Below are 21,629 nucleotides of genomic sequence, written 5' to 3' on the forward strand. Positions count from 1 at the left end.
AAGAGGTATGTGAAAAAAATGCTCCACATCATTCATCATCAGGGGAATTGCAAATAGAAATCACAAGGAGATTTCTTTCACCCCACACCTGTTAGAATGGCTATCTATCATCAAGAAGACAAGAGGCGTTCCCGTCGTGGCGCAGTGGTTAACGACTCCGACTAGGAACCATGAGGTGGTGGGTTCGATCCCTGGCCTTGCTCAGTGGGTTAAGGACCCAGCGTGGCCGTGAGCTGTGGTGTAGGTCACAGACATGGCTCGGATCTGGCATTGCTGTGGCTCTGGCGTAGGCTGGTGGCTACAGCTCTGATGGGACCCCTAGCCTGGGAACCTCCACATGCTGCAGGTGTGGCCCTAGAAAAGACAAAAAATAAATAAATGAATGAATGGATGAAGTGGGTTAAGGATCCAACGGCAGAAGCTCAGGTCGCTGCAGAGGCACAGGTTTGATCCCCAGCCCGGTGCAGTGGGTTAAGGATCTGGTGTTGCCGCAGCTGTGGCATAGGTCGAAGCTGTGTCTTGGATTTAATCCCTGGCCCAGGAACTTCTGTATGCCATGGGTGTAGCCAAAAAACCAAGAAAGAATGGATGAATATGTGCCACATACATACAATGGAATATTCCTTAGCCATACAAAGATAATGAAATCTTGCCATTTGTAGCAACGTGGGTGGACCTCAAGGGTATTATGCTAAGTGAAATAAGTCAGACAGAGAAAAACAAATATTGTACATGCGGAATCTGAAAAAAATACTGAGTTCATAGATACAGAGAACAGGTTGATGGTTGCCGGAAGAATGAGGTGGGGGAGGAATAGGTGAAAGGGGTCCAAAGGTAAAAAGAAAAAAATATATATGATGCATTACTTAGCAAAAACAACAACAACAAAGCAAAAAAAAAAACCCCACATTTTTTAATGTATGTGCTTGCAAAGCATAATAAACCCAGAGGGTACTTGTTCAGTGTAGATACATTTCATCAACAGTGTAGGGAGTTCCCGCCGTGGCGCAGTGGTTAACGAATCCGACTAGGAACCATGAGGTCGCGGGTTCGGTCCCTGCCCTTGCTCAGTGGGTTAACGATCCGGCGTTGCCGTGAGCTGTGGTGTAGGTCGCAGACGCGGCTCGGATCCCGCGTTGCTGTGGCTCTGGCGTAGGCCGGTGGCTACAGCTCCGATTCAACCCCTAGCCTGGGAACCTCCATATGCCGCGGGAGCGGCCCAAGAAATAGCAACAACAGCAACAACAACAACAACAAACAAAAAAAAAAAGACAAAAGACAAAAAAAAAAAAAAAAAAAAACAGTGTAGTAGATTTCAGGAGTTCCCGTGGTGGCGCAGCAGAAACGAATCCGACTAGGAACCATGAGGTTGAGGGTTCAATCCCTGGCCTCACTCGGCGGGTCCAACATTGAGGATCCGGCATTGCCGTGAGCTGTGGTGTAGGTCGCAGATGCGGCTCGAATCTGGCGTTGCTGTGGCTGTGCTGTAGGCCGGCAGCTGTAGCTCCGATGGGACCCCTAGCCTGGGGAACCTCCATATGCTGCGGATGTGGCCCTAAAAAGACAAAAAAAAAAATTTAAGTATGGAAAAGAAGAATATATGGTAAAGTCATGCTTCTTATTATGTCCTGGTATCTTCCCAGATTGCTTATCCAAATGTAAATAAATACTGGCACAATTCCCTTATACATATGTCTAAAATCTGTAAAATTATACCCCAGGCCATAATTAATATACTGAGATGTCAGATAAAAGTTGATGATGGCATCTTAGTTGATGGAGTAAACTGCCTTCATTAAATTGGAATTTTTTTTTTATTGTTCTCGCTAAAAAGGGATAATAGATCATTTATAAATTCTGGTTTTTTTTTTCCAATGGAAGCATCTTTTGAGTTTAGAAAATTTTTCACTTATAATATATAAAAGACACAAACAAAAAGACGAATCAAAAAAAGAGAGAGAGAATGGAAAAGAAACTGAAATGGGGAACTATATCTGTATATAGTTTCTTTCACATAATTCTATAATATATTTAATATAATTGTATATAAATATATAGTATGTAAAATATGTATATAATTATATTAATATATATGAAGAACTCCTACAAAACAATTATAAATAAATAACTGGGAATTCATTTTTTTTAATGGATGAAAAGCTTAAGCAGACATTTCATAAAAAAACACATCCGGGAAAAAATTTTTTTTAATTAAAAAAAAAAAGGGGAATACATCCAGGAAGTTCCCTGGTGGCCTCACACTTAAGGATCCAGTGTTGTCACTGCTACAGCTCAGGATCAATCCCTGGTCTGGGAACTTTTGCATGCCATGGGTGCAAGCCAAAAAAAAAAAAAAAAAAAAAAAAAAGGAGTTCCCAGCTTGGTGCAGCAGAAACAAATCCGACTAGGAACTGTGAGGTTGCAGGTTTGATCCCTGGCCTCTATCAGTGGGTTCAGGATATGGCGTTGCCGTGAGCTGTGGTGTAGGTCACAGACATGGCTTGGATCTGGCGTTGCTGTGGCTGTGATGTAGGCTGGCAGCTGTAGCTCCTATTCGACTCCTAGCCTGGGAACCTCCATATGTCGAGGGTGCGCCCCTAAAAAGACAAAAGACAGAAAAGAAAAAAGAAAAAAAAAAAAAAAAAAAGGACATCCAGACAACCAACGAGCATGTTAAAAGGTGCTTAAAATCATTACTTATCAAAGAAAATGTATATCCCAAGATGTTAGCACTACACACATCAACCCCAAATGGCTTGAAAAACAAAACAAAACAGACAATTCTAAGTACTATAAAAGATGTGACGTAATCAAAACTTGCAATCTCTACTCCGTTTTCTCAGAGGAGTGTAAATTGGTACAGCCCCTCGGGAAAACTTGTGCTGTTTCGGGAGACCCAACAACTGCATTTCGGGGTCACGCCCCGAGGGCAACATGCACGTGTCTACATAAGCAGACAGGAGCCGGGATGCTCACAGCAGCGTTCCCGACAACTCCCCCAACCCCGAAAGAACCCAAGCTCTTCGTCTCGCTCTATCTACTTTCCCTCCCTGACGATTCAGGAATGGGATTCGTTCAGACCCTCAAGTCGGTCATCCTCCCCAGTGTGACCCAGGTGAGAACTGGGGCTTGAAAGTGAGGGGTGCAGGAAAAGTTAAATGGCCCGTTTCCCAGAGGGACCGAGAAGAAATGAGATGGGTAACGCGGGACTCCCCAGCAGTGCCAGAAACCAGAGCCAGCGGGTCACCAGAAGGGGAAGTGTCAAGACAGAGGGACTTCCCAAGAGGGAACACAGAAGAAAGGGCTCCTGGTTTATCCCTGGTCTCGGAGGACGTCTGCCCACCTGCCCTCCTCCCTGACCTCCTTGCCTCCAGCTGCGGCCCCTCCGACCCAGTTCTCCCTCCAGCTATGTCCCTCTGTGGCGCCCCACTTCCTTCAGAGAAAGCCCCAAATTCCTTAGCCCAGCATTTGAGACGTGTCAGGATCTGCCACCACCACCCCCGCCCCCCCGCCCCCAACAACATTCTCTCTGCCGCAGTCTGCGTCCTGGATGCAGGTTCTCCGGATCCCCCGCATCTGAAGATCTTTGCAACGGCCTCACTCATCCGGTGTCCACACCTCAGCACGTGTTGTTTCAGCCACCGGAACTCTGCGTGCTCCCTGGCTGACTGTCAGCTTCCTACTCAGACTTCAAACTCCAGTTCAAAAGTCACCTCCTTTGTAATTCTTTAACCTCTCCAAGGTGTGTGAGTCACACCTTCCTCTGGGGTCCAACCTTCCACCAGAGCACACGGGCTGCGGGGTGTTTTTAGCAACATTCGGAGCAGTTTCTAGGTGGGGACCACGTGTTTCTTGGTTATAACGTGCTCAATGACAGCAGCTAACCAGTGCCTGACGCATAGCAGTTGCTCAGAGCACCGGTGGCACAAGTGACTAAATGCAAGCAAATTATTTCTCTCATAATGGATTTTTGAAGCTTACCCTCAAGGTTGAAACCCATGTAGTAGTTAAAGCCTACTCTTTCTTCCTTTCTACTTTCTTTTTCCTTCCTTCCTTTCTCTTTCCTTTTTCTTCTTCTTCTTTTTTTTCTTTTCTTTTTTCTTTTGCTTTTTCTAGGGTGGCTCTGGTGGCATATGGAGGGTCCTAGGCTAGGGGTTCAATCAGAGCTACAGCTGCCCCCCTACACCACAGCCACAGCAATACCAGATCCAAGGCGTGTCTGCAACCTACAGCACAGCTCACGGCAGCACCAAATCCTTAACCCACTGAGCGAGGCCAGGGATTGAACCCGCAACCTCATAGTTCCTAGTCGGATTCATTTCCACTGTGCCACGATGGGAACTCCTCTCTTTCTTTCTTTTTTTTGTCACACCTATGGCAAGTGGACATTCCTGGGCCAGGGACTGAACCCTTGCCACAGCAATGACCCAAATCACTGCAGTGACAGTACTAGATCCCTAACCCAATGCACCACAAGGGAACTCCACGGATTCCTCTTTCTTTTCTTTTCTTTTTTTATTTATATATATATATATATTTTAAGGGCTGCACATGTGGCATATGAAAGTTCCCAGGCTAGGAATCAGAGCTGCAGCTGCTGCCCTACGCCATGGCCACAGCAACCTATACCACAGCTCACGGCAACACCAGATCCTTAACCCACTGAGCGAGGCCAGGCATCGATCCCACATCCTCATAAAGACTAGTCGGATTTTTAACCCACTGAGCCACAACAGGAACTCCCTGACTCCTCTTTCTTAAATTCAGTGCATTGAGGATCTTTATGTACTGGGTAAAAATAAAAGCCCCCCCCCATTTTTTCCCACCTCAGGGCCTTTGCACATGCCACTTTTGCCTAGTATACTTCCAACCCCCACCTCCCTGCCATGCTTCTTTGCTTTCTTAGCCTCAGGCTGCAGCTATCATGCTGCCTCCTCAAGGAGGCAATCCACTGTGTCCGAAATGGGCCTTGCCTGTGGTTCTCTAGGCCACACGCCCCTTCGTCTCCTTCTTGGAAACTGTAATACTAAGATTAGTTTAGTAAATTTACTTGGTTTGGGGTTTATGACCTGTCTCCATCCTGAAGCCTAAGCTCCTAGAGGTTGGGATATTTCCCTATTTGGTTCATCCCCAGTGGGGAGAATCGGGGTGTGGAACGTAATAGATGCTTAACAGCAGCAGAAGAAGGATGAATGAATGACAGGGGCCACGAGGCGCTGAGTTCAGCCATACAAGGAGCAGGCCCCGAGGCAAGCCCCCAAGAGGTCCTGGTTTTTCCATCGACTTGGTCACTGTCCCCAGGAACGCCCCCTGACTTGGGGCAGCTCCCAGGGTCTAAGGATCATGATTGCTGTCATCAGATTAGTGGCAAGAAATTTTTAAGAGTTCCTGTCGTGGCGCAGTGGTTAACGCATCCTACTAGGAACCATGAGGTTGCGGGTTTGATCCCTGGCCTCGCTCAGTGGATTAAGGATCTGGCATTGTCGTGAGCTGGGGTGTAGGTTGCAGACGCGGCTCGGATCCTGCGTTGCTGTGGCTGTGGTGAAGGCCGGTGGCTACAGCTCCGATTAGACCCCTAGCCTGGGAACCTCCATATGCCGCGGGAGCGGCCCAAGAAATGGCAAAAAGACACAAAAAAAAAAAAGAGAGAGAGAAAGAAATTTTTATAGAGGGGCAGTGGGTTGTCCCGGGTGCCTCGGCAAGTTCTTAGCTGAGCAGAGCACTCAGGCTGTAGGAGCACCAGTGGGACCTTGGGCTCTTTTTTTCTTTGGGCCTCAATTTTCTCATCTGTAGAATGGGGGCAATGCCCCTGGCCTGGCTGAGGTACGAGACACAGTGCAGGTGTTTGAGTAACATGAGCTGCTTTTTACATATTTGGGTTGGGGGCAGGGACAAAGGGGGTGTGGGTGTGGGTGTCTGAGGACAGGGTGCCAGGACCCTGGGATTTCAGCTTAGTCAGTGGGAGCTGAACATGAGGGGAGAGACCTCCCCAGCCTGTGCCACCTCTGAGCCTGTGAACCCTCTTAGTCCATCTCTTGCTCCCAGCTGCGCCACGAATCCCTGTCCACACAGCCTCTCCTCACCTGAACAGCCTCTCCCTGCTGGAACCTCTCCAGAGCCCATGTACCCTCTCCCAGCTGAGGGAGATTGTCCCACCCGCAGCAAATTCTCCCTGCCTGTGCAATCTCTGGTTGCCCTCCACCATGCTGGGCAACCTCACCCAGACCGTGCAACCTCCACTCTCAGCTCCTGCAGCCACACCTCACCACAGCCCCATCTCCCCCAGCCCAGCAGGAGCTGGTTGTAAGGCAGAAGCAAAAAAAAAAAAAAAAGATGCTTTGAGCCATGACTGCTTGAGGTCACGAGATGGGGGGTGGGGGTGGGGGCTGGCAATCTGCCCTTTATCCCCCCCTTGCCTCAGAAGCCCCTGCCAGCCTGCCCTGGCCCCAGCTTAGGTACATAGAGTGTTACGCACTCATACTAGAGAAAGTTTGCCGACTCTCATCCCAGGTTACAATGTCAAGCCCTTTTGCTGCAGATGAGGAAATAGAAGCCCAGAGAGGCTCAGAGCCTTGCCCGTGGTCACACAGCGAGGAGGAGCAGGGCGGGGGTGGGGGTGGGGGCTGAGCAGGAAGCCAGGCTGCTGCATTTGCCCCACTTCCCTGGGGACAATTTGAGTAGCTGGCTCCTTCCTGGGGACTGTGAGGACCAGCCGTCCGGGGCCCTTCTGCAGGTGTCCAGGCCATTTGGGGGCCCTCAGAGGGGCCTCTGCCCACACCCCGGGGAATATTCTCAGGTTGTTTCACAAGTTCCAAGTTTACTCAGAGCTCTCATTTGAGCTGTCATTAAAAAGTCCCTTTGGCCGGTCGCCAGAGCAAGGAGTGGGGGCGGTGGCACCTGTGAGCCATGAGGTGGGGGTGGGGCTCCCCTTCCTCCGCCCCCCACCCCTCAGAGATGGGGTGCAGCAGAGAGCAGGAAGAAGCGTGTGAGGAAGGGGCTATGATGGTGGGAGAAGACCCCCCCAAGGAAGTGTCTGTTCCTCTTTCTTCATAGCTTTGCTCAAAAATGACCCCCTGGGTGGCCCTAGAAAACCCCCACCTCTCTCGGAGCCTCAGTTTCCCCATCTGAGAAAGGGGGAAGTAGTACCATCATAAGAATTACCATTTATGGAGGGCTGAGTGTATGCCAGAAGCTACACCAGCTATTTGGGGTAATAACGAAACGATTTTTATCAATGATATTTAAAGGAAAACATACTAGCTACTCTTTCTCGGAGCCACAGCTAAGCTATTTCCCCCTTATAACTTCACCGGCTCTGTCCGTGCACCACCAAATCCCCAGGACCTAGGACAGTGCTCAATAAATGCACATCTATAAAACCTCACAGCAAACCGAGATAGGCGTTCTTACTTCCAGATAAACAGATTCTGACCCTGAAGGTTCAGAGAGGTTAGGTGACTTACTCCAGGTCACACAGGTACCAAATGATGGAGCTGGTATTCAAATCCAGGTCTGGCTATTGCCAAAGCCCCAAATCACAATCACTAATGTGTTGGTGACCCAGATCCAGTGCCCCCCGCCTGACTACGGAGACCTCCCAGCCGTGGGGAGAAGCCAGAGCCATCAACCTGGCCTGGCAGTTCTGAAGGCTCCAGCTCCCTGGCTGGGAAGAAGGCTGCCCTTCCTTCCTTCCTTCTTTTCTTTCGTTCATTTATTTATCAGGCACCTGGGTGGTCTTGATGCTGAGGAGAAGCTGGTCCCTACCAAAGCTTCTGGGGACCTGCTTTCCTCGTTTCATCTTCTCTTCAACTGGTCCCCTCCTCCAACAAGTCCTCTTCTTCCATCCACAAGCCTCTTTGGGCTCCAACCCCCTTCTCTTCCTTGCTGGGCAGGTGGGAGCCTGCAGTACCTGGGTACATCCTTCCTCTTGCTCTCCTCTCCAGGCTACCTCCCAACATAAAGGCTCTTAGTTTCTTCCACTGCAGGGTTGTAAGGATCCAGACTCCCTGCCAGGTGTGGGGCGGGCAGGACCAGGTCTTCTGCTGAACCCACCATGGGAAACGGGTGATCGGCGCTCCCCCTCTGGGGTCTGCCCGGCCCCTTTGGTCCAACTTCCCCTCTCAGAAGATGCCCCTGGGCTATGACTCTTGCTTTTGTGTTATCCTGTCCAATAGGTTGTCACCTTGGGGATTCCAAACCCAGCTCTGCATGTTACAGTCACAGCCAACCTGGGACAAGCTTCTTCCCGCCGTGCATCAGTCTCCTCATCTGTGAAATGGGCTGAATGAAGCCACCAGCCTCACCTGGTGTTGTGAGGGTGATGGGAGAGCTTCACGTGCCTGTCACGTGCTGAGCGCTGGTGCTGGGAGGATCAGAACCCAGGGGGCTGAGGGAGGCAGAACCACAGGTTTCCGAGTGCGTTCCAGTACCTTCCACCACTCTTGGAAACTGGCCTCCCTCCTCCACGGGCTCTGAGCTCCCCAGGATGCAAATTCCCTTCCTAGGCAGGCCCCCTGCCAACAGCTTTTATATTTTCATGTCCTCGAATCTTCACAACCAGAATGGAACTGCCATTCTCCCCCTTTCACAGATGAGAAAACTGAGGCGCCATGAGGCTAGAAGAAGCAGAGAAACTTGCCCAAGTTCACCCAGCCGCATGGCTGGACTTTGAAGCCACCAGGCTTTCCCCAGTCTATCATGTGCTTGTAAAACCCCTACACTTTCCCCCAGGGGAATGCAGATGCCCTTTAAGGAGCAGCCCCTGACTTTAATGCCCCCTTGCCTGGGTCCTCTGCATCCTAAATTCCCCTCCTGGCACCCCTTCCTCTGCCAGGAGTGTGTCTGTTTCTTCCCTGCCCCCTCCCCCTGCCATTTTTCACAAGTCAAAATTCAACCCATCCTTCAAGGCTCAGCCTCCCTAGGTCGTCTCCTTCCTCCCCTCTCCTCCACACACACTGAACCCCTTTTGCCCCTCACCCTCGGCCCATCCCCTTGTGTTTTCATGAGAAAGGTGAGGCGACAGCATCGGGGGTTGGGGGGGCAGGACCAGCCTCAATGTCACCTGCCCACCCTGCGACGCACTGGTTGAGTCACTTTGGGAAAATCACTCTACCTCTCAGAGTCTCCGTTTTTAATCTGTGAAATGGGCACATCAATCCATCGTAAAGGATTTAAACAACACAGAGGAGATAAAAACACAGAGCCTGGCACAAAGTCCATGCCAAACCTCTCTCAAACTGACCCCAGTCAAGGTCATGCCCACCCCCCTCCACCTCCCCAGGGCTCAGCTGCCCAGAACCACGGAGACTGTCACATCATGTTCGGTCTGGAACCAGCCTTCCCTCCCCAGCCCCTGCCTTTGGGAGGCAGGTTTTCATAAGCTCAGGGGGCCATCTCAGCCATGCCTTGCCTTCATGTCCCTGGGGCCACCTGCAGACCCACAAAAGGCATTCCAGTCGTCCTGAGCTAGGCTGAACAGGAGACTCCAGCCCAACTCTGCTGACCTCGTTGTCCCCTGCTGTGATGAGGGCACGGACCCCCTCCGGTCCTCCTGGGCAGAGAGGGTGCCCCCCGGCCACGAGGTGGCTGGAAATGAGTTACCTGTAGTTCCACTTCTTCCTCAGAAATCCATTCTCTGTGTTCCAGGCGATCCAGGGGGCTCCCAGGCGACCCCGCGTGGGAACGGGAAATGGGGTGCTGGGAGGACAAGCAGGGGTCTGGAGTGGGAAGCCACAGCCTGCCCCGAGGCACTAACCCCGACCGCACACGACCGGTCAACCAGACAGCCGGCAGCTGGGCTCCGGGCAGGCGGGCCACGCAGAGGCAACCATCCGTCACATCCCAGCGAGGTCACCCCGGGACAGAAGACAGCGATTGTGGGGCAGGGACCGATCCGCGGCTCCGGGGATGGACAGACAGCAGCCAAGGGCTGGTCAGGCCGGCAGACAGAGGAGCAGACAGGCAGATAGACAGCTGTCTGGCTGTCAGTCACTCAGCGAGAAGCAGGCAGACAGTCTGTCCCCGAGCCCCCGGGTCACTCCGCGGGGAGACGGCTGTGGGTCTGCCAGAGGCGGCGCCTGCCATCCCAGCCCCACGACGTGCGCAGGGCGGGGAGCTAGAGGAGGAGGATGTGGTGAGCGGCTCCCCGCAGGCCCCGCCCACAGAGCGGCCGGCTCCTCCCCGCCCCCCCGGAGTGAGAAAGAGGTGGGAGGGGGCACGGCCCCAGGGCAAAGCCCGCGGCTCGCCAAAAAGGTCGTCTGCTTGAAATCTATCTGGTGCTACCCGGGTGACGTCTGCCTCCTGTGGACGGGTGACATCACCCCTACAGGCCCTGCAGCCTTGACCTTTAAGCCAGCAGGGCGGCCGTGAGCCACCGCAGGGCACAGATGTGGAAACTGAGGCTCCAAGGGTGCAGAGGTGGCCTAACCAGACTCCAGAGGCCGCGGGGGTCCTGAGAGCCCAACTCGCAGCTCAGAGCCCTGCCCCAGGGTCCTTTGGAGAGGCGGTGGCCCTCTCCCCTCCACAGCCCCTCTGCTGGATGTTGCCAACTGGCCCGCTTCTCGCCTGCAGGCTGCGTGCCTGGTCCCGCCGGGGTCTGCAACTGGGAACCCCTCCCAGACTCCCTGGCCCTGTTTCCTTAGAATCCGGCTTCCTGCTGCCATGCTCTGTGGCCCTGAGAAGACAATTCCTTGGGCGTGTCGCATGACCCTCTAATGCCTCCTTTTGCCCCTATGACAGATGGGAACACCTGGCCATCAACACATGGGAACTCAGGAAGAAAATGGAGAAAAGAAATCCACGAGGGTAACTTCGTCCAGCTAACGAGCCAAGGGCCCATGAGAGGATCAGACGTCTCCAGCAAATGTTTAAGAGACTTGGGGACAAAATTCAACAAGTTCACACCCAGCAGCCTCCAAAGACAAGCAGGAGAGCCGTGCCACCACAAACACCACCATCACTGTCTTGCCTAGGTGATCTCATTTGTTGCACAAACCCCCTGAGGCAAAGAAGAGGATTCCTAGTTTCCACTGGAAGAAACCAAGGCTCAGGAGGGCTATTGAGGACATGTCACACTAGTGAAGAAGTGTCATAGCTGGAATTTGAACCCCGGTGGAATCTGATTACTCAGCCTGCCCCTGACGATGGAAACGGGCCCAAATGTTGCACCCTTGATGTGTTACCAGGGTAGATACGGGCCGTTTGGTGCTGTTTGGATGGCACAGGTCCACTCAAACACCCGAAACATCTTCCCCCCCCCAATTCATTTTTGGGAAATAGTTTGCAGCTAAGCCACACGATCGCGCCAAGAGAAAAAAGAGAAAGCATTTTGTTATTTATTTCTTCTATCATTTTTTTTTCCCTCTTTTGCTAGTTGTTTTTGAGGACCTGAGTACAAATTCCCCTGCGGCCGATTTGAAGGGTGTTTGACTCTTCCTCAAGACTGAAATATCTCCTGTTCTCTGGAGCCTAAATCTTGGGAGAAAGCCAGCTTTTCTCCCTCTCTCTCTCTCTTTTTTTTTTTATGGATGTCACACATGCAAACCATGTTCTGTGTGTATGCTTCTTTATTTATTTATTTTTATTTCAAATGACTTTTTTTTTTTTCCCGTTATAGCTGGTTTACAGTGTTCTTTCAACTTTCTAGTACACAGCAAGGGGACCCAGTCACCCATAAATATATACATTCTTTTTTCTCCCATTATCAGGCTCCATCATAAGTGACTACAGCCTTTCTCTTCATCTCCAGGGTGAATTTTCTGAGATGTGGTCAAAAGATCAGAAGAAGGAATTAGTGAAAAAACTGAGCTAAAATGTGTGTTTGGGGGGTGCTGACTCTGTGCCAGAATTTTAAGGACTCGAAAAATGCATCAGCTCACGTTAGCCTCAGGATAGCTCAAAGAACGCTGCTTGGCCCATCATCACTTTCATCTTGATTTTACAGAAAGGAAAACAGAGGCTCAGAGAGGTTCAGTGCCTTGTCCAAGGTCACACAGTTGGGGAGTGGCAGAGTTGGGATTTGAACTTCGGTCGTTCAGGCTCCTGAGTTTACTTTTTTTTTTTTTTTTTAGAGCTGCACTTGCGGCATAGGGAGCTTCCCAGGCTAGGGGTCTAATCAGAGCTGCAGCCGCCAGCCTACACCAGAGCCATGGCAACGCCAGATCCAAGCTGTGTTTGCGACCTACACCACAGCTCACAGCAACACCGGATCCTTCACCCACAGAGCGAGGCCAGGGATCGAACCCGAAACCTCATGGTTCCTAGTCGGATTTGTTTCTGCTGAGCCACGATGGGAACTCCTGAGTTGACATTCTTGATCACCTGCTATACCGCTTCTACATGTATGTTAACCCAAGGATGTGCAGTCCCTCCTCCCCTCAGCTGCCTGCCTTCCTCCCTCCCCTTCTTCTCTCTGCTCACCCACTCAACCACGTGCCCATTCATCGGTCCTTCTATCCACCCACCCCCTCCAGTCATCCATTCTCTCCTTCCTGCCTTCTACCCACCAGCACTGAACATGCCCTTGGCTCTGGCCTGGGGATACCTCATGGAAATACAGACAAGCAATAGCCTTCACAGAACCGCGATTCTGGTGGGAGACACAGACATCAAGAAGCAATGGACAAACCAAATGCAAATTGTACAATCAGAAAAAAACTGAGGAGAGGTCTAGGTAGTGACAGAGATGGGCATCCTGGATGGTAAGACATACCCCAGCCACAGAGGAAATATTTTAGGCAGAAGGACCTGCAGGTGCAAAGGCACTGAGGCGAGAAGGAGTGTGGAAGTTGAGAACAGTGTGGGGAATGGAGTGAGCCAGCAAGGAATGCTAGGAGACAGGGTCACGGAAGTCCCACATCCTGCACACCACCCGGGACCTTGCAGGATGGGGAGGGGTGTGGCGTGGAAGGTAGATGTGGTTCCTAGGGTCTGTCATCGGAAATGTCCTCCAAGGCGTGGCTTAATCCAATTTACATTTTCCAAAGAGTGCTCTGGGCCATGACTTCGGGACTGGGTGAGATGTTGCAGGTGCTACTCAACCTCTTGTGTTCACATCCGCCTAGGAACCATGAGGTCGCGGGTTCGATCCCTGGCATCTGGGAGGTGGAAATTCAACAGCTGCCATGTCCTTTGGGGTGAGCATGAGTCCCCTCAGAACCAGATCTGTGTTGATGGAAGGGGCCCTTCAGGAGGCCCTCTGGGTCTGTGCACAGTCTGTGTGTCTGACCCTCAAGTTCTCAGAAAACGGCATAAGAAGGTCTCTCAACACCCTCCCAACACCCACTTAGTATTTAAAGCTGGTCAATGGGGAGGAAGTGGTTAAATTTGCATTTCAGCCAAGGGGCATACTGGGAAAAAGAATTTGAGACAACCCCTCCTTCAACTCATTTCCTCTTTTTTATTTTTATGTCAACAGTTTGATTGAGGTATAATTTACATAGCACAAAATTCAGCCATTGTCAGGGTACCATTCCACACCCGTTCTATGCTCACTGAGTTTGGCCCCCCAACGTTTCCAAACAGGCTCGTTGTTCCTGTTTGTAGTCAATCCCATTCCCACTTCCAGCCCCAGTAATCTCCTCTCTGTCTCTACTGATTTTTTTTTTTTTTTTTCATTCTCTTTTCTGGAAGAGTCCACATACATTGAGTCAACCATGTGGTCTTTTGTGGTCTTTTGACAAAAGCTCAATCTGGGGGTTCCCGTGGTGGCGCAGTGGTGAACGCATCCGACTAGGAACCGTGAGGTTGCAGGTTTGATCCCTGGCCTTGCTCAGTGGGTGAAGGATCTGGCGTTGCCGTGAGCTGTGGGGTAGGTTGCAGATGAGGCTCAGATCCTGCGTGGCTGTGGCTCTGGCGTAGGCTGGTGGCTACAGCTCCAATTGGACCCCTACCCTGGGAACCTCCATATGCTGCAGGAACGACCCTAGAAAAGGCAAAAAGACAAAAAAAAAAAAAAAAAAAGCTTTGTCCATGTTGTAGCATGTACTTCGTTCATTTTTATCACTGAGTAATATTCCATTGCATGGCTATGCCACGTTTGGTTTATCCATTCATTGGCTGATGGAAGTTGAAATGTATTCACTTTATTATGAATAATACTGCTATGAACCTTTCCATGCAAATCTTGGTAGAGACAGTGTCACATATTTTGGTTACCTACCCAGGTGAGGATTATTGGGTTGACTTTTTTTTTTTCCTAGGGCCACACATGGAAGTTCCCAGGCTAGGGGTCGAATTGGAGCTGCAGCTGCCCGCCTACACCCCAGCCACAGCCACACAGGATCCGAGCTGCATCTGTGACCTACACCACAGCTCCCAGGGATGCTGGATCCCCAACTCACTGAGCGAGGCCAGGGATCGAGCCCGAATCCTCATGGATCCCAGTCGGGGTCGTCAACCACTGAGCCACAAAGGGAACTCCCTATTGAACTTACTGAAGAGCTGACAAACTTTTCTTTTTTTTTTTCCTCATTTTTTAAAAATTTATTTATTTTTTATAAGGATCATAACAATCTAATGTCACAGGATTTCCATCCCACAGCCCAAGCACATCTCCCCACCCCCCAACCTGTCTCCTCCGGAGACCATACATTTTTCAATGTCTGTGAGTCAGCATATGTTCTGCAAAGAAGTTCAGTCTGTCCTTTTTTCAGATTCCACATGTCCGTGAAAGCATTTGATGTTGGTGTCTCATCGTCTGACTGACGTCACTTAGCATGATCATCTAGAAATCCCCCCTTTTTTTTTTTTGGCATTTTAGGACCACACCTGCAGCATATAGAAGTTCCCTGGCTAGGGGTCAAATCACAGCTACAGCTGCTGCCACAGCCACCGCCACAGCCACACCAGATCTGAGCCATGTCTGCGACCGACACCACAGCTCCTGGCAATGCTGGATCCTTTAACCCACTGATCGAGACCAGGGATCGAACCCGTATCCTCATGGATCCTAGTCGGGCTCATCATCCCTGAGCCATGATGAGAACTTCCTCCAAACATTTATTATTTTACTTTTTTTCCATGATAGCCATCTTACTGTGTATAAAGTGGTATTTCCCGATAGTTTTGCCTTGCATTTCCCTCATAGTTAATGATGTTGGATATCTTTTCACGTGCTTAGTAGGCATCTGTATGTCTTCTTTGGAGAGTGTTTGTTCAAGTCCTTTGACTGTTTTTAAGTTGGATTGTGCTAAAGACACCCCCCCCCAAAAAAAAACAAAACCATATGTGGAAATCCAAGCTCTCAAAGATAAGAGAGGTAGGGGGCCTTTGTGAGACAATTAGGTCATAAGGAATGAGCCCTCATGAATGGGAATAGTGCTCTTATAAACCAGGCCCCAGAGGAGTTCCTGTCATGGCGGAGTGGTTAATGAATCCGACTAGGAACCATGAGGTCGTGGGTTCCATCCCTGGCCTTGCTCAGTGGGTGAAGGATCTGGCATTGCCGTCAGCTGTGGTGTAGGTTGCAGATGTGGCTCAGATTCTGCGTGGCTATGGCTCTGGTGTAGGCTGGTGGCTACGGCTCCGATTCGACCCCTAGCCTGGGAACCTCCATATGCTGTAGGAGTGGCCCTAGAAAAGGCAAAAAAATAAATAAATAAAAATAAATTAAAAAAATAACATAAACCAAACCGCAGAAAGATACGTCACTCCTTCTGCCACTTGAGGACACAGGGGTCTATGAACAAGGAAGTGGACTCTGTTGAATCCACGGGCACCTTGATCTTGAACGTCCCAGTCTCCAGAACTGTGAGAGGTCGATTCTCTTGTTTATAAGCCATCTAGTCTACTGTGTTTTGTTATAGGAGCTCAAACAGACTAAGACAAGTTGTCTGCCATTTTGTTGTTGAATTTTAAGAGCTCTTTATATATTCTGGTTAGCAGAATATACAAGACCTTTAGCAGATATATAATTTGCATGTATTTTCTCTCATTCTATGGTCATTTTTTGCTTTCTTTTTCTTTTTCTTTTTTTATGTCTTTTGTCTTTTTAGGGCCACACCCGCAGCATATGGAGTTTCCCAGGCTAGGGGTCGAATTGGAGCTGTTGCTGCTGGCCTGCACCACAGCTACAGCAAGGCCAGATTTGAGCCACATCTTTGACCTACACCACAGCTCATGGCAATGCCAGATCCTTAACTCACAGAGCGAGGCCAGGGATCGAACCCACAACCCCATGGTTCCTAGTTGGATTCATTTCCACTGTGCCATAATGGGAACTACTCTTTTCTTTTCAGGACCGCACCCACAGTATATGGAAGTTTTCTTGCAAGGGGTCAAATTGGAACTGCAGTTGCTGGCCTACACCACAGCCACAGAAACACCCGACCCAAACCACATCTGTGACCTATACCTCAGCTTGCGGCAACCCTGGATCCTTAACCCACTGAATGAGGCCAGTGATCGAATCCGGAACCTCGTGGACACTATGTCAGATGCTTAACCCGCTGAGCCACAACAGGAATTCCTTCTTTTTGCTTTCTTCATAGTGTCCTTTGATGCAAAAAAAAAAATTTTAATTTTTAGGAAGTATAATTTATCTCTTTTTTCTTTTGTTGCCTCTTTTTGATATTATGTGTAAGAATCCATCACCAAATTTTAAGACATGAAAGTTTACCCTTAGATTTTTCTCTGAGTTTTATCTTGTTAGCGCTTACATTTAAGTCTCTAATCCATTTTATATTAATTTTTGTATAAGATGTGAGAGAAGAGTTCCCATCGTGGCTCAATGGAAACCGATCTGACTAGTATCCATGAGGACGAGGGTTTGAGTCCTGGCCTCGCTGCTCAATGGGTTAAGGATCCAGCGTTGCCATGAGCTCTGTTGTAGGTCGAAGACACGGCTCTGATCCCACGTTGCTGTGGCTGTGGCGTAGGCCAGAGCCTACAGCTCCAATTTGACCACTAGCCTGGGAACCTCCATGTGTTATGGGTATGGCCTTGGAAAAAAAGAAAAGAAAAGAAAAGGAAAAAGATGTGAGATAAGGGTCCAACTTCATTCTTTTGTACGCAGATATTCAGTTTTCCAGCACTCACGTGTTGAAGATACTATTCTTTCCCCACAGAAATGTCTTGGCGTCCATGTCAAAAATCACTATCCTTACGTGTCTGGACTTATTTCTAGATGCTCGATTCAATTCCACTGATCTCTATTTTTATCCTAATGCCAGAGTATCATCCTGTCTTGATTACTATAGATTTGCAGTAAGTTCTGAAATTGGGAGTTTAAGCCTGCCAACTTTGTTGCTCTTTTTAAAGATTGTTTTGTCTTTTTTTTTTCTTGCCTTTTCTAGGGCCACTTCCCGCGGCATATGGAGGTTCCCAGGCTAGGGGTCGAATCGGAGCTGTAGCCGCCAGCCTACACCAGAGCCACAGCAACACATGATCCACGCCGCGTCTGCAACCTACACCACAGCTCAGGGCAACGCCGGATCCTTAACCCACTGAGCAAGGCCAGGGATTGAACCCACAACCTCATGGTTCCTAGTCCGATTCATTAACCACTGAGCCACGACGGGATCTCCTGTTCCTGCCATTTTTCTATTTGTTTTACATATAGCGTGTGTCTTTTATTATTATTATTATTATTATTCAAGTCTCCATTACCGCCTTCTTTGGTGTCTGATTGATTTCTTTTCTTGTGTGTCATCTTGATTCCTTCCTCATTTCCTGTTCTGTGTATTGTTAAGCTATTTTCTTAGTGGCTACCTTGGGAATTACAATTAAAATACTACATTTATAGGGCTCTAATTTGAATTTATATCAACTTAGCTTCAGTGGCATACACAAACTACTGTATGGGGCTCTCGCCCTCACCCTTTTTATGCTGCAATCGTGACAAATTCCATCTTTATATACTATTGTTTTATTGCTTACATTTAACCCTAGGATGCATTTTGAGTTAATTTTTATGTTTAGTGTGAGATAACGATCTAAATTTATCTTTTTGCATGTGGATAGCTAATTGCATAGTATGTTAAAAAGATTATCTTATCCTTTTCCCCATGGAATTATCTTGGCACCTATTTTGAAAATTAATTGACTGTAAAAGTATGAGTTTAAGAGTTCCCACTGTGGCATAGTGGGTTAAGAATCCAACTGCAGTATCTCAGGTCACCTTGGAGGCATAAGTTTGATCCCTGGCCAGTGGGTTAAAGGATCTGGCATTGCCTCAGCTGCAGTGTAGCTCACAGCTGTGGCTCAGATTCAATCCCTGGTCTGAAAACCTTCTATATGCCACGGATGCAGTTATTTGATTGATTGATTGATTGATTTTTTAGGGCTGCACCCGTGGCATATGGAGGTTCCCAGGCTAGGGAGTCACATTGGAGCTGGAGCTGCCAGCCTACATCACAGCCACAGCAACATATGATCTTAGCTGCTTCTGTGACCTAGACCACAGCTCACGGCAGCACCCAATCCTTAACCCATTGAGCGAGGTCAGGGGTCAAACCTGTGTCCTCATGGATGCTAGTCAGATTCATTAACCACTGAGCCATAACGGGAACTCCCAGGTGCAGTTGTTTTTAAAAAAGAAGGTTGGGTTTATTTCTGGACACTCTGTTCTATTCCATTGCTTTATGTCTAGCTATGTGCCAGAATCATACTGTTTTGATTACAGTAGCTTTGTAGTAGGTTTTGAAATTGGGAAGTGAAAGTCATCTAACTCTATTCTGCTTTTTCAGAATTGTTTTGGCTATTCTAGGTCCTTTGAGTTTCTGTATAAATCCTAGGATGCTTGTTAATTCCTGCAAAATTATCTGAAGGGATTTTTGACAAAGATCATGTTGAATCTGCAGATCAAGGTGGGGAGATGTGCCATCTTAAAAGTATTTTGCGGGAGTTCCCTTCATGACTCAGCAGTTAATGAACCTGACTAGGATCCATGAGGTTGCAGGTTCAATCCCTGGCCTCGCTCAGTGGGTTAAGGATCCAGTGTTGCCCTGAGCTGGTGGTGTAGGTTGCAGATGCGGCTTGGATCCTGCATTGCTGGTGGTGTAGGTTGCAGATGTGGCTTGGATCCTGCATTGATGTGGCTGTAGTGTAGGCCGGCAGCTGTAGCTCACAATCAACCCCCAGTCTGGGAACTTCCATATGCCACAGGTACAGCTGTAAAAAGAAAAAAAAAATTAGAATTTTGTAAATCTCTTCCTCAAATTACCTCCTTGGTGGGCTGATCAGATCCCCCAGCCACTGGTCATACTGATTACTATTTGAGACAGGAGGGGTGCCTCAGTTGGATTCCCCCAGAAACAACTATTTCTCAGGCAAGAGTTCAAGTGCAAGTGATGGAGTTGGGAGGGGATCCCAGGAAACACCTGCAGAGGGGTGGGGAAGTGAGGGAGGCCAGGGAAGGAGGGGGCTTGAAGGAGAAGGTTACTGCTGTGGCAGCTGGAACTTAATCCAGTTAATTTCGCCACGTTGTCCCAGATGAGGAACAAGGAATATGGAATATTTCCTTACTAGGACCTCATCTGTCATTGGTAGAGGGCTGCTTCCAGGGGCATTTCCAGCTGGCCAGCTGTGTGTACCTGCAGCCAAAAATGAGTTGCTTAAGTTGCAAGTATTTGCAATAAGAATGCCTCCGAGGATGAGGGTGAACCTCCAACATCTGTTCCAAGGCAAATGGAAGCAACCACTAATTGTCTCTCAGCTTCCATCCTGCCCTTCTTCCTCATATCAGAAGCTCAGTGTGATTCTGGACAGTGACACGCCCAGCCTCCCTTGCAGCCAATGATGGGAGGGTTCTGATGGAGCTTCTGGGAGCACCCTTTGGTCCTTCTGCTCTTCCCGTTCCTCCTTTCTGCAGCCTAAAGTAGAGATGTGATGGCTGGAGCTCTAGCAGCCATTTGGAGGCAAAAGGAACAACCAAGACAAGCACAGATAACTTGGCATTGACATCACAGGCCATGAGCCAATGTCAGCAGCTCCTTGCCTCCGGGCTTCACATGACACAGGAGAATAAAGCCTTAAGTATTTTAGCCACCATGGTTGGTTTTTTTTAATACAATCTTCATGTAACCTCTAACTACACGGGGGCTTGAATGGCTATCAAAAAGAGAAAGGAGGAGTTCCCATCATGGCACAGCAGAAAAGAATCTGACTAGGAACCATGAGGTTGAGGGTTCGATCCCTGGCCTCAATCAGTGGGTTAAGGATCCAGCATTGCCGTGAGCTGTGGTGTAGTTCGAAGATGCGGCTCGGATCCAGCATTGCTGTGGCTGTGGCATAGGCCGGCGACTGTAGCTCTGATTGGACCCTCAGCCTGGGAACCTCCATATGCTGTAGGTGCAGCCCTAAAAAGCAAAAAAAAAAAAAAAAGAGAGAGAGAGAGAGATAAAGGAGCTTATCTGTATACCCAGGCTGGTGGAGCAAGTTATACCAAGTACATATAAAAACACTGACACAGTTGAAATGAACTAGGAAGAGAGGGTTGTATCAATCATTTATAACACATTGACAGCATGGAATACGCTGCAGATACTAAAATGGGATAATTAATTTGTGTATAAAATAGACAATATAGGAGTTCCCTGGTGCCCCCAAAGAAAAAAACAGACAATATAGAAATAGATATTCTGAATTATTGAAAATCAAAAAGTGTAATAGAGGAGTACCTGTTGTGGCTCAGTGGTTAAGGAACCCACCTAGTAACCATGAGGTTGCGGGTCCAATCCCTGCCTTGCTCAGTGGGTTAAGGATCTGGCATTGCTGCGAGCTGTGGTGTAGGTCACAGAAGCGGCTTCGATCCCGCATTGCTATTGCTGTGGCTGTGGTGGAGGACGGCAGCTGCATTTCCGATTGGACCCCTAGCCTGGGAACCTCCATATGCCACAGATGCAGCCCTAAAAGGACAAAAGACCAAAAAAAAAAAAAGTGTAATAGATCGAGTGAGAAAATTAGGTTCTGTGAGTATAAATCCATGCGCAATTTCAGAGTCATTTTTATAAGCTTTTTTCTTCTTTTTTTTCTTTTTTCTTTTTTTTTTTTTTTTGGCCGCCCCAAGGGTACCAAGTTCCCAGGCCAGGGATCAGATCTGAGATGCAGTCTCAACCTAAGCCACAGCTGCAGAAATGCCAGGTACTTTCATCCACTGTACCAGGCCAGGGAGCGAATCCACTCCCAAGATGCCACCTATCCCGATGGGCCATGGTGGGAACTCCCAAACCAAGCAAGCTAAGCAAGCTTGGGAATGTATTGCAGCAGGGGAGCAAGGCTCAGAAAGAGATTCCCCGCTACCGCAGTCAGGCTTTCTCTGTGCAGCATCTGGAAACCCTAAACGCCCCACTCACCAGCTCTGCAGTTAGTGGAAAGGCATAGTTCCCACGGGCTCCAACCAGAAAATGCCCAGGGGGTTTTTTGCATTGGCTTGGACTGAATCCCAAGCCAATCTGTGTTCCAGTTTGGGGTCAGTGATGGCTCAGCTTGAGTAACCCCGCGATCCTGGCACCAGTCACTGTGGCCAGAGGGAGGGAGGCTCTGATTGGGTAACAGCCAATCCAATTCTGTGATTATCACAAAAAGAAGGGGATGTGGATACAGGGTCAGGCTGTGCAAAGACAATAGCCACCGCATATAGTGATATTATTGCTATGGACTGAATTTCATCTCCCCGAAGCGCCGACTTCATA

General features: G+C 49.0%; 1 protein-coding gene across 1 annotated transcript in view; it reads right to left on the reverse strand.

The window, feature by feature from the left end:
- The window catches only part of IL21R (interleukin 21 receptor), a 44,246-nt gene extending 33,761 nt beyond the window's left edge, over window positions 1-10,485 (reverse strand). The window contains exon 1 of the mRNA XM_021086442.2: window positions 9,601-10,485. The gene's annotated coding sequence lies outside the window, so the exon portion shown is untranslated. The remainder of the gene's footprint in view (window positions 1-9,600) is intronic.
- Window positions 10,486-21,629: the final 11,144 nt, after the last annotated feature.

The sequence above is a fragment of the Sus scrofa genome, chromosome 3 (assembly GCF_054392235.1).
Source record: "Sus scrofa isolate SSC_HxYL_T2T_F1_AM1 chromosome 3, Sscrofa_HxYL_maternal_Yorkshire_Landrace_v2.0, whole genome shotgun sequence".
Classification (NCBI taxonomy): domain Eukaryota; kingdom Metazoa; phylum Chordata; class Mammalia; order Artiodactyla; family Suidae; genus Sus; species Sus scrofa.